Source organism: Saimiri boliviensis, chromosome 1, assembly GCF_048565385.1.
Source record: "Saimiri boliviensis isolate mSaiBol1 chromosome 1, mSaiBol1.pri, whole genome shotgun sequence".
Taxonomy (NCBI): Eukaryota; Metazoa; Chordata; class Mammalia; order Primates; family Cebidae; genus Saimiri; species Saimiri boliviensis.
The window spans coordinates 245,700,758-245,713,479 of record NC_133449.1 but is presented as its reverse complement, the minus strand read 5'-3'; the positions used below and the strand labels follow the sequence as shown (position 1 = coordinate 245,713,479).

The 12,722-nt window shown below is 36.1% G+C and overlaps 1 pseudogene; it reads right to left on the bottom strand.

The window, feature by feature from the left end:
* Positions 1-4,666: 4,666 nt before the first annotated feature.
* Positions 4,667-5,163, bottom strand: LOC101045558 (small ribosomal subunit protein uS3m pseudogene; annotated as a pseudogene).
* Between the last annotated feature and the right edge of the window lie 7,559 nt (positions 5,164-12,722).

Here is a 12,722-nt window from a genome sequence, read left to right as displayed (position 1 = left end):
CTGTTTTCAGTTAATTAAACCCTTCCCATTTTTCAATTTACTTTTTTAAATATCCACAAACATCATCCATTGGCAAGCAGTGGAAAGAGGTGTGTGGTGTTATAGCATTTGCAAAGCAGAGCCAATGCTTCTCGTTTGAAACTCATTGATCACTTCTCTATTTGAAATGGCAGTGAAATTTCACTTGATAAACCCACTGGTGGAATTTTTTTTTAAGCTAAGACATTTTACAGTCAAACTTATGAAAAATTCTCTGGATAAGAGATCCATTTAAAAAAAAATTTATCTAATTATGAACTGAAAAATCAACACTTAGATTTATAAGGGAAGTGAGGTCAAACTATTCCCCACAAACTGGAAAGACAGGCAAATACAGATAATCACAGCTTATGGGAGCAGAAAACCCTTCAGGAACCAGTGCCAGGGTAGGAAAACCTTAACTGTCATTGATGAATTGCTAGAAGCCCAGCGTGGACAAGTCTGAGACTTAAAAACTCCAGGGGAACCAAGTAATCAGGGGTTCCATGCTTTTATAAGTTTTATTTCCTGGCACTCTACCAGGTGAGAGCACAGAGAAAAATCCCCTCAAACTTCCAGCAATGGGAAGAGAAAAAAAAAATTGTGAAATATACCAGAATATTCTGTTTTTCTTAACAAGGTCTGTCCTCAAGAGAAACTATTCAACCAGAGTTTAACATGCTGGGGTTTTATTAAAGGCTATTGGACCTCACAGAAGGAAAACACTCAACTCCAGCCCACTCTAGCTGTCTTATGTGAAAGAAGCAAAATATCCAACTCCAGTCCTCTCTAGCCATTCTGTCTCATCTAAGCGGGGTGGGGTGGGGGGGAAGATTGAGAAGCACTTGTAAAGTTTATAGTACAAAGGCACAGTCTTATGAAAAGACTGAAACCTAATCACAGAACTTCTCCTTTCCTATGATAGACCTTACCACTATATTACTAAAGGCCCATTTACAGTAGTTTTTAAAATCCAGTACATCATGTCCTATTATCAAGAAAAACTTCCAAGGCATACTAAAGAACAAACAGTTTGGAGAGAGAGAGTGAGCATCAGAATAAAATTCAGCTATGGCAAGAATGGTGGCAATTATCAAATTTGGAATTAAAAACAACTATGATTAATCTACTAAGTACTTGCTGTGGTTTGCATGTCCCCTCCTAAACTCGTGTTGAAATTTTTTTTTTCTAATTGTTGTGTATATATATATATAATTGAATTTTAGGTGTTGGGGTACATGTGAAGAACATACAAGATTGTTGCTGCATAGGTACACCCATGGCAGTGTGGTTTGCTGCCTTCCTTCCCCTCACCTGTATTTGTCATTTCTCCCCATGTTATCTCTTCCCACCTCCCCACCCGAAATTTAATTGCTATTGTCATGGCATTAAGAGGTGGGACCTTTACAAAGTGATTAGGTCAGGAGGGCTCTGCCCTCATGAATGGATTAATGCCATTATCATGGGAGTGGGTTTGTTATTACAGGAGTGGGCTTTTGATAACAGGTTATATTTGGCTCCCATTTTCTCTCTTTCTCATGTGCTTACTTGCCTTCCTGCCACAAGATGATGCAACAAGAAAGCCCCTGCAGATGGACAACACCATCCTCTTATACTTCCCAGTCTCTAGAACCATAAGCAAAAAAAAAAAAAAAAAAAAAAAAAAAAACCAAAAAAAAAACACCTCTTTTATTTGTAAATTACCCAGTTTGTGGTCTTCTGATATAGCAGCAGAAAATGGACTAAAATAGAAAATTCACAACAAGAAATAAGACTGTTGCTCTAACAAATACCTAAAAGTGAGGAAGCAGCTTTGGAACTGAGTAATGGGTAGAGGCTGGAAGAATTTGGAGCAGCAGTTTATAAAATACCTGTATTGCAGCGAATGGTGCATTAAAGGTGATTCTGATGAGTGCTTCAAAGAAGAGGACATCTGTGAGAAAAGTGAAATTTCTTAGCGATTACTTAAGTGGTCATGATCAGAATGTTGGTGGAAATGTCGACAACAAAGGCCATTCTGATGAGATCTCAGTGGAAATAAGGAACAAGGTATTGCAAACTAGAATAAAAGCCATCCTTGTTACGTAGTTGCAGAGAACTTGGAAGAAATGTGTCCATGTCCTAGGACTTTATTGAATGCAGAACTTAAGTTCCATGTCCTAGGACTTTATTGAATGCAGGACTTTATTGAATGCAGAACTACAATACTGGTGGAAAAAATATCTAAACAGCAAAAGCATTCAGGCTGTTGTGTGGCTACTTTTAACCACATACAGTGAGATGCAAGACAAATGACTTACAGATGGACCTTATAATTAAAAGGAAAGCAGAGCAGAAAGATTTGGAAAATTCATAGGCTGGCCATGTTAAGAGGGAAAAGGTACAAATTTAGCAGTACAAATTAAGGGTGTGGCCAAGCAATAGCTTGCTAAAGAGATTAATCCAGAACTTAAAGTATAACAATAATAATAATAAAGAAATAAAGCAATTTAACAGTCAAAAATAAAAATAAAGTCTACCTACTCTTACACACACACACACACACACACACACACACACACACACACACAATATGAACAGAAGGAAACCAGATGCTATTCATCAAGACAATGGGGACATACCCTGAAGGCGTTTCAAAGATCTTAAAGTCTGCTTTTCCTCAACAACAGAGGTCCAGAGTTCTAGGAGGACAGAATGGATTGAAAAAAGAAGCCCAGGGCGCTCTCTAGGGATTTACTACCCAAAGCTGCCTCTGGACTCTGCTCCCTGCATTCCAGTGTAACACTCTTTGGCCACCCCAGCCATGTATCAAGTGGGCCCAGGTGTGATACAGCCCACTATTCTGGAAGATACAAGCAGTAAGCCATAGTGGCATTCACATGATGCTGACTCTGTAGGCATCCATAGTCCACAAACTGTGGAGGGATGACTTCTCATACCTAGATTTCAAAGTGTGTATTGGACAGCTTGGGGCCTAAGCAGAAAATTTCCCCAGGAACTTGCCATAAAGAATCCCCAGCAGGGTAACACCTGGTAGAGCTATGGGAGTGAGATCACCACCAATATCCCAGAAGTGTAGAGCTACCGGTGTGCAACTCCAGCCTGGGAGACGTGCAGAGAAGAGATTCCAACTCAAGAAAGCTACAGCACATGGGCTGAGCCCAGCAAAACCCATGATATAGAACTGCTCAAGGATTTGGGGGTCTAACTCTTCCGGATGTGCCCAGAATCCAAGACAGGGAGTCAAAGGGGGTTATTTTCCAACTTTAAGATTTACTGTTCACTCTGTTGTGTTTTGGACTTACTTGGGACCTGTTACTCATTTCTTCTTTCCTGTTGCTCCCTTTTGAAATGTGAATGTGTATCCTATGCCTGTTTCACCATTGTATTTTGGAAGTAGATAACTTGTTTGGATTTCACAGGCATAGAGCTGGAGGGAATTTGCCTCAGGATAAACTGTGCTTTGAGTTTGATCTATATCTGATTTGAATGAGACTCTGTACTTTGGACTTTTGAGTTGATGATGGAACCAGTTAAATGGGAAGCTATTGGTATGGAAAAAATATACTTTTGTATATTAGAAGAACACAAATTTTTGCGGGGGCAGGGGTGTAATACTATGGTTTGCATGTCCTTGACAAAATTCATGTTGAAATTTAATTGTCATTGTGATGGTATTAAGAGGTGGGATGTTTAAAAGGTTATTGGGCCATGAGGTCATGGATTAATGCCATTATCATGGGATTGAGTGAGTTATTGTAGAAGTGGGCTCCTAATAAAAAGATAAGTTTGACCTCCGTTTTCTTTCTGTCTTACAAATTCTCTTGCCTTTCCACTTTTTGTCATAGGATAATGCAACAAGAAGGCTCCCATCAGATGGCCAAGCAAATGCTGGGACGATGTCGTTGGACTTTTCAGCTTCCAGACTCATGAGCCAACTAAATCTCTTTTCTTCATAAAGTAGCCAGTCTGTGGCCTTCTGTAACAGCAACAAAAATGGACTATGAAAGGGATAGAATGAATAAAATAGATCCCATGCAAGAACAGATGGGCAAGGTAGGCAGAGATGGAAGTTCTAAGAAAGAACCCAAAAGAAATACTAGAGATCAAAAACACTGTCCAGAAATTTAAAATGCCTTTGATGGCCTTATTAGTAGACTAGACATGACTAAAGAAAGAATCTCTGAGCATGTTGATATCTTAATAGAAGCCACCCAAACTGAAAAGCAAAAAAGAAAAAGAATGAAAGAAAAAAAGAGAGACTATCCAAGAACTGTAGGACAACTCTAAACAGTGTAACATGGTGCAGTGAAGATACCAGGAAAAGGGGGAAAAAAAAAAAAAAAAGAATAGAAGAAATACTTGGAAGAAATGATGACTGAGCATTTTCTTCAAATTAATGTCAATTGCCACAACAGCTCCAGGAAGCTCAGAGAACACCAAGCGGAATAAATGTCAAGAAAAACTACATCTGGGAACACCTTTTTTTTTTTTTTTTTTTTTTTTTAAATCAACATAGAGGGTCTTTTTAAAAAGCAGCTGAGACCACGCCTCGGTCTTCTGAGGAATGCATTTCCTCACTTACAGTTCCTTTCCCACATTTCCATTCTCTGCAGGCTACAGCTTGATGCAAAAAAGGGGGATCATCTTAGATATACACAACCTTTGAGGGCACAGTTCGGAGGTGGAGTCGCACTGGACATTTGAAAAAGTGGGACAGCAAAGTTTCACTATAGCCCACAAGGAAGCAGAATTTGTGTGCAAGCAACTGCCTCAGGACCAGGGCACAGATCTCCAACTGGTTAGCCCGGTGCTTTATAACCAGCTGGTCTGCCAGGCAGCGGGGGAAGGTACCCCACATGAACTTATGAAGGAAAATATCCTCCACCTTTCGCTCTGCAGCATGGTCCTCCCCATCCAGGTTACCTGTGTGCAGCGACAGCCAGCCCTTACGGTGGGCGATGCAGTGCAGAGGGTGTGCCTCCTCGTAGGTCACTGGCTTGTCTCCCTGCTTACGTGGACTCGTGCCGCCTGGTTCCTGGCGCAGACCGCGGAGGTGTGCAGGGCCCGCCAAGTGCAAGGCAGCTCTCGGCTACAGGACAGCACCCTGGGCCCCAGAAACCCGCTGCACATGGAGGCCGCCATCTTTTTTAAACTACAAAAAATCAAAGGTAAAGAAAAATTCTTAAAAGAAAAAAAGCCAGAGAAAATAAATACCTTACCTATAGGGAAGCTAACATAAGTATTACATCAGATTTCTCCTGAGAAACCATGTAAACAAAAAGAGTAGAGTGAAATATTTAAAGTTTTGACAGAAAAAAGACACCACTTAGAATGCTGTACTCTGAAATTATTCAACAGAGAAAGAAAAATAAAGATGTTTAGACAAACAAAAATTGAGAGAATTTATTGTCTGTAGACATGACTTGAACGAAATGTTAAAAGACTTTCTTCAGAAAGAAGGAAAATTATATAGTTAAAAACTTAGATCCAAATAAAGCAAGCAAGCATCAGAGAAGAAATAAGTAAAGGTAAAATAAAAAACATTATTTTTCTTATTCCTAATTGATATAATAGATAACACATTGTCCAAATTAATGATAGCAACAATGCATTTGTTTAGGTATCCTTATGTGTGTATAAATATATTTATGTATGTTTATGTAAAATGAATGACAACAATTATATAAGAAATGGGAGGGATGAATGAGAATTATTTTGGTGTTATAATGTATTCACACTACCTGTGAAGGGGTACAGTGTTTTCTGAATGTGGAATTGGATTAGCTATAAACTTATGTTGCAAACTCTAAGATAACCACCAAAAATGAGTAAAAAAGAAAGTATAACTGAAGTGCTAAAAAGGAAAAGAAAATTGAATAATATAAAATGCTTAACTAAGATGATAAAAAGAATGAAAGAATAGGAACAAAGAATAAAGGAACACAGAAAACAGTAACAAATATGGTATATGTTAATCCAACTATACAGCAACTTCAAACGTGAATGGTAAATGCACGCATTAATAAAGATTGAGTGTATCAAAAACACCATATATGTTGTCTACAAGAAACCCTCCTTAAATATAAAGACATATATAAATTAAAAGCAAAGGGGTAGAAAAAGATATACTGTGTTAACACAAATTGAAAGAAAATTAGAGTACCTATATTAATTTTACACAGAGCAGACTTCAGAGCATGGAAAGTTATCAGGCATAAAGATGGGTATTACATCATGATAAAGGGGTCAATCTCCAAAAAGACATAACAATCTTTAATGTGTATGCACCTAACAACAGAGGGTCAAAATATGTGAGGCTAGAACTAAAAGAAGGAATGGACAAATCCACTATAATAGTCAGAGACTTTAACACCTCTATATCAGAAATAGACAGTTACAGCAGGCAGAAAATTAGTAATGACACAACTCAATAACACCATCAATCAACTGGACATAATTGATATCTGTAGACTACTTTATTCTACAATACTAGAATATACATTCTTCTCACATTGAACATTTACTAAGATAGTCCACATTCTGAGCCATAAAATTTACCTTAACAAATTTTAAAAAATAGAAATCATATAATGTCTTCTTTTAAACCACAATGGAATTAAACTAGAAATCAATAACTGAAAGAAAGCTGTAAAATCTCCAAATACTTGGAGATTAAACAACACACTTCATAGTAACATATGGATTTAAGAAGAAATCTCGAGAGAAGTTAAAACATTTTGAATTAAATGAAAAATTTAAAACTACTTATCAAAATTTGTGAGATACAGCAAAAGCAGTGCTTGAAGGGATATTTAGAGCGTTGAATACATACATCAGGAAATAAGAAAAATCTAAAGCCAGTAATTTAAGTTTCCTTAGGAAACTTTAAAAGAAAGATCAAATTAAATCCAAAATAAACAAAAAAAGTAATAAAAATGAGAGCACACATCAATGAATTTGGAAACAGGGACTCAATAGATAAAATCAACAAAATTATAGGCTGTTTCTTTGAAAAAAATTAATAAAATTGCTAAGTTTTGAGCCAGGCTAAGAAAAAAGAGAAAGGACACAAATTGCTAGTATCAGAAATAAAAGAGGGAACATCACTACAAATCCCATGGACATTAAAAGAGTAATAAGAGAATACTATGAGTAACTCTATGCTTACAAATTTGATAATCTAGGTGAAAGGAACCAATCCTTAAAAGACACAATCTTCTAAAACCTACACAAGAAGAAATAAGCAATTTGAATATGCCTATATGTAGTAAAGAAATTCATAACTTTCCAAAACAGAAAGCACCATGCCCAGATGGATTCACAGGTGAATCTTACCAAATATTTAAGGAAAAAATACCAATTATCTATAATTTATTTCAGAAAACAGAGCAGAAGAAATATCTCCTAGCTCTCTATGAGGCCAGTATTACCTTAATACAAAAACCAGGCAGACATTATTTAAAAAAAAAAAAAAAAAAAAGCTACAGACCAATATCTCTCATGAGCACAGATGCAAAATACTAACAAAGGAATTCAACTTAAAAAAATTATACAACACACCAAGTAGAACTTATTCTAGGTATGCAAGGCTAACTCAACATTTGAAAATCAATTGATGTAATCTATTACATCAACAGGCTAAAGAAGAAATATCACATAATTTTATCAATAGATGCAGAAAAAGCATTTGACAAAATTCATTACCTATTCATGGTAAAAACTCTCAGTAAATTAGAAATGGAGGGGAACTTCCTGGTAAGGAATACCTGCAAAAAACTTACAGCTAACATCATATTTAATCATGAGAAACTAGAAACTTCCCCACTAAGATTATGGACCAGTAAGGATATCCTTTTTGCTATAGTTTGGATGTTTGCCCCTCTAAACCTCATGTTGAAATTTGATCCCAATGTTGGAGGTGGGGCTTAAGGGGAGGTCTTTTGGTCATGGGGGCAAGTCCTTCATGAGATGGATTAATGTCACCCTGGGGAAGCGGGCAGTGAGTGCTCACTCTATTAGTTCCCATGAGAGCTGGTTGTTAAAAGAAGCCTTGCATCTACCTTCTCTTTCTTGCTTCCTCTCATGGCATGTGACCTCTGCACACATCAGCTCCCATTTACCTTCTGCCATGAGAGTATGGTAGTGAAGCCAGTCCTTTTTATTGGTTTCTAGGTATGTGATCCAATCCATTTGTGAATCAAGTTTCTGTTGATTACAGTCCAAAGCAGTAAAACATATACAAATAATTCTAAAAAACACATTTTTCCCCCAATTATAAAATCTCTAAAATTGGGATGAGTTTTATGATCTATAATTTGTATGGTAGAATCTGTTCCTTTCATTGGGGTACATAAAACAATGGCATGCCTTATTATAGGTGTATCTTAGATCTGTTGAAATGCTTTAGATTTGATGAATACTTCAGGCTTTGGGGTTTTGTTTCTCTTTTTCTTTTTCTTTCTTTCTTTCTTTTTTTTTTAACTTATAGTTGCTGAACTTTCTAAATAAGCTTCTTTTCCAAGATAATTTTTTCTTTGATTTTTATATATCCCCCTGGATTATGAAGCAGCATTTTCATGTCAGCATATATTCAGAGCATGCCTGACTGAATTTTAGTACCAGAATAAGATTTTATTACTTGAAGAATACATTCTGTTTTGTGAACTAAAGGCAATATGCAAAACATCATTCAAATTTGGAAAGATCATTTGGGAATATCAGCTAAATTAAAGAAGATTGTTGAGGAGCTGACATATTCTGGTAAGGCCTTGGCACTGAGTGAACTTGCCTTAGATAAAATAAAAAGGAGGACATCTGCCTAATTGTACACTTACTGAACTGCATCATCTGCAGCTACTAAAGGACAGATCAGTTATGAATTGCATTTCTGTTATTATTAGATGCTTAACATTTTTGTTTGATTATAATATTTTAGCATAATGCAAACATATTATCATGGATTCTAAGTCAAGAAACACCAAGCATTGCTACTAATTCAAAGGTATAGAAATCAAAAATAAAACCCATTTTCATGAGCCAAAACTCCCAATTCACCTCAAATTCTCTTATTTTTAAAAAATCCTTCTTGAAATTCTTCCTCCTACTCTACCCCAAAACTCTCTCAAAATGAGAATAAGAAACTGCAATGAAAAATATAGTCCCATTTTATAATTTCAACAAAAAAGACAAAATAGGGAAGTGTGTGACCTTTTTGTAGAACACTAGAAAAATTAGAGCTATATAAAAGAAGTATTGAGTAAATTGGTATATTTTTGCATTGGAAAAGTGATACCAATCTTTCACAAAATGCTTAATAGACATGGAATCTTCATTAAAAATCCAAGATAGATGGGGAAATGGGGGTGTGGCAAAGTGATAAAGGGCAAAAATAGCCAAGGATATGTTGAAAGTAAAGACTAATGGAAGAAACTTGCCTACCAGATAATACAACATCAATAATGAAAGCAGGATGCTACTGACAAAAGAATTGGCAGGCAGATCAATTTAATGGATTTGATAGCCCAGAAATCGACCGCAGTATAGATGCGAACTTAGTATATATTAAAGGTGGCATTACGAATCAGTGAGAAAAAGAAAGATTATTGAACAAATGGTCTAGGACAAATGATTAACTATTTGGAAAAACAAAGTTAAATTATCACTCTAAAATAAATTGCAATTGGTGACCTTTAACAACTTAAATACTAGAGACAGATACAGAATAAAAAGTCTTAAGTGTAAAGGAATGAGATGAAATCACAAAGGAAGATTAGATCACAACAGAAATGAAGTGTATGTGTCTCTCTCCCCTCCTGTTTCCAATGCTTAGGAAAAAATAGAACGAGGAGTTTGAAAGAATAAAATCTGCCCCAAAACAAAAAAAAATAAATACTATTAGTGTACCATATATTGATAAAGTACAGGAAGATGGAAAATGGGGGAAAAACTATATCTCAAGGCAAAAATGAGAAAAACTACTCTACAGATAAGACCTGTTCTTCACAATAAAACTCTAAAGCAGGAGTTCTTAAAGGGTGATTTCTGGACCAACAATAGCATCATCACCTGGGAACTTGATGGAAATGAAAATTCCTGAATCTTACTCCTGATCCACAAATCTGAAATTCTGTGAGTGGAATCCAAGGATCTAGATTTTAACAAGCCTTTCAGATGATTCTAATGCACATAAAGTTTGAGAACTCCTGTCCTAGGGAAACTCCATGTTATAGTGAAACACAGATCCTAAAAGGGTTCTAGGACAGTCATCAAGATAATTAAATAAAGGTTTACATTCCAAGGAGCTGGGTCTGTAGATTTTCTGTCCACTGTTCTCAACATTGAGCAGAGGGTAGCCAGGGCATATACCCTTAGAATAAGGTCCAAGGAATTACTTTAAAGATAAATACACTTTCTGTGTAGGGAAGGCTCTTAAGGTGAATGTTGGGGCCAGAAGGAAAGGCAGCAGAGTTTGAGCATTTCCTATTCTCTAAATGCTAGCTAGCAAAGAGACAAGGAAATAAGAAGAGCTGTTTTTTCCCCTAGAATGATATATGTACAATATGGTACTCTGAAACAGTAGTTCTGACAAGAACAACTTCCAGAATTGCCTTGGGGCTGAGAAAACAGGTGTACATCCCAAATTGCTGTCATCAGGTGGAAACTGAGTCTGCTCATTCAGAAGTTAAAACATCCACTTTGTCTTCTGTCCTCATCTTGCCTTCTACATTCACCTGTATTCAGAAATTTATTTACTAACAGGTAAATGCCATGATATTTGGTTGTGTGAAAATTTTGTATTTAACTTAGAGCAGCCTTTTTTTTTGTTTTTGTTTGTTTGTTTGTTTGTTTGTTTGTTTTTTTCTGCCAAGAGTCAGAGTAAATACTTTTGGCTTTTCAGTTCAGTTCCCTGTTGCAACTACTAAATTTTACCGCTGTAGCACAAAAGTCGCCATAGAAAAGTGACCACAGACAATATATAAAAGAATGAGTGTAGCTCAAATAAGAGTTTGTTTACAGAGCACTCAGAACTTGCCAATAGTGGTGCTGATGCCAACATGTCTATGGAATTTGCAGCCCTGAGGCAGCAAGGTGGAGATCACTCCCCCCAAAACTAAAATCATAACAAACAATCTCTCAGACCACAGTACAACCAAATTAGAAATAAACACTAAGAAATTCACTCAAAATCATACAATTGCATGGAAATTGAATAATCTGCTCTTGGACAACTTCTGGATAAATGTGGAAATTAAGGCAGGAATCAAGAAGTTCTTTGAGACTAATGAGAACAAAGATACAACCAGAATCTGAGACACAGCTAAGGCAGTGTTAAGAGGGGAATTTATAGCACTAGATACCCACATCAAAAAGTTAGAAAGATCTTAATTTAATAACCTGACATTACAACTAATAGAACTAAAGAACCAAGAGAAAACCAACACCAAATTTAGCAGAAGACAAGAAATAATCAAAATCAGAGCTGTATTGAAGGAGACTGCAACAACAACAACAACAACAACAAAACATTCAAAAGATCAATGAATCCAGAATCCGGTTTGTTTGTTTGTTTGTTTGTTTTATGGAAAAATTAATAAAATAGATAGACTGCTAGCTAGAGTAATAAAGAAGAAAAGAGAGAAGATTCAAATAAACACAATCAGAAATGACAAGGGAGATATTATCATTGACTCCAGACTCCACAGAAATACAAATTATCCTCAGAGAATATTATAAACACCTCTATGAACATAATCTAGAAAATCTAGAAGAGATGGATAAGTTTCTGGACACAGACACCCTCCCAAGATTGAACCAGGAAGGAACTGAATCCCTAAACTGACTGACTGATAACAAGCTCTGAAATTCAGTCAGTAATAAATAGCTTACCAACCAAAAAAAACAAAACAAAAACAAAAACAAAACAGGACCAGACGGATTCACAGCCAAATTTTAACAGATGTACAAAGAAGAACTGGTATCATTTCTTGCTGAAACTCTTCCAAAACATTGAGAATAAAGAACTCCTCCCTAACTCATTCATTGAGGCTAGCATCATCCAGATACCAAAACCTGGCAGAGAAACAGCAACATCAACAGCAAAAGAAAACTTCTGGCCAATGTCCTTGAACATTGATGCAAAAATGCTCAAAAGACTAGCATACTAAATCTAGCAGCACATCAAAAAGCTTACTGACCACAATTAAGTAGGTCTAATCCCTTGAATACAAGGTGGTTCAACATAAGAAAATTAATCAATGTGATTCATCACATAAACAGAACTAAAGACAAAATCGCATTATTATCTCAATAGATGCAGAAAAGGTATTTGACAGAATTTAATATTCATTCATCTTAAAAAAAAACTCAATAAATTAAGTATTGAAGGAACATACTTCAAAATAATAAAAATCATCTATGACAAATCCACAACCAACATCATACTGAATGGGCAAAGGGAAGCATTCCCTTTGAAAATTGGCAGAAGACAAGAATGTCTTCTCTTACCACTCTATTCAGCACAATATTGGAAGTCCTTGCCAGAGCAATCAGGCAAAAGAAATAGAGTGTCCAAATAGGAAGAGAGTAAGTCAAACTACCTCTGTTTGCAGACAACATAATCATATATCCAGAAAACCCTATAGTCTTGACTCAAAAGCTCCTTAAGCTGATAAACAATTTCAGCAAAGTCTGAGGATATAAAA